General features: G+C 33.3%; 1 protein-coding gene across 1 annotated transcript in view; it reads left to right on the top strand.

Moving 5' to 3' along the window:
- Nucleotides 1-654: 654 nt before the first annotated feature.
- LOC106476898 (homeobox protein abdominal-B-like) overlaps nucleotides 655-946 on the top strand; it is a 6,653-nt gene continuing 6,361 nt past the window's right edge. The window contains exon 1 of the mRNA XM_022380634.1: nucleotides 655-736. The gene's annotated coding sequence lies outside the window, so the exon portion shown is untranslated. The remainder of the gene's footprint in view (nucleotides 737-946) is intronic.

Genomic DNA, 946 nt, shown 5'->3' with positions numbered 1-946 from the left:
CATATCCAATATACTCTAACACTAGAAGTGCACCCATTCTTAAAGACAGTTGGTACATATCTAATATACTCTAACACTAGAAGTGCACCTATTATTAAAGACAGTTGGTACATATCCAATATACTCTAACACTAGAAGTGCACCTATTATTAAAGTATATAAAATCTTTAATATGGCCATTTATCGGAGTCCAACTTCCAGATCGTAAAACGTCAACTAATTCTAAACTGTGATAATATTTTTCTTTGTCTTTTCAGAGTGTATACTTTATGACTTACTATTTAAGTAATTATGTGTTCGACACGGCTAGAACAGCCAGTGTAATTAAACAAAAGCAAAACATCACAAAACTCCAGTCTTATCATTGTGAGGTACACATCTTTAACCTCAAAGGTTGCAGAGAGCATGTTGATGTTAGATTCTGGTGCTTCGCATCTTTATTTGGTAATTAACAAACACACACACACACACCATACAGTTAAAGATAACAGTTAAAGCACATTTTCAAAATTCAGATTAACATCTGAATTACAAATAGAAAAATTAAATCCTCTGGGCCTTTTTATCTATTATTACTCAGGTGTTATTAAACTATGAACATCGATCTTACGGGCCAAGCCTCCAATAGCCTCGGAGCCTTTCCGTCTGACACTGACATTCGATCGCTAAGAACATACTAAATTGGATCACCAGTTTGTCTGTCGCAAGGGGATACAATAGTGAACTAGTGATCCCAGTAAGTCCAAATGTGTCTTGTTTCCTTTATTGTTTTAATTTTTGTAGTAACTTTTTTTGTTTTTTTGATTGATATTTCTTTGTAGTTACTTTCTTGTTCATCTTTATGACTGAACTCAACAAATATTGATTGTTTGGTCATTACTTAAAAAATCACAGAAAAACAATAGGTACGTGATGGTTTTATTTTAGTATTTCTGTACGTTCGGGG

Source organism: Limulus polyphemus, unplaced genomic scaffold, assembly GCF_000517525.1.
Source record: "Limulus polyphemus unplaced genomic scaffold, Limulus_polyphemus-2.1.2 Scaffold12016, whole genome shotgun sequence".
Taxonomy (NCBI): Eukaryota; Metazoa; Arthropoda; class Merostomata; order Xiphosura; family Limulidae; genus Limulus; species Limulus polyphemus.
The sequence above is the reverse complement of the archived record's forward strand: the minus strand, read 5'-3'. Positions and strand labels throughout refer to the sequence as shown.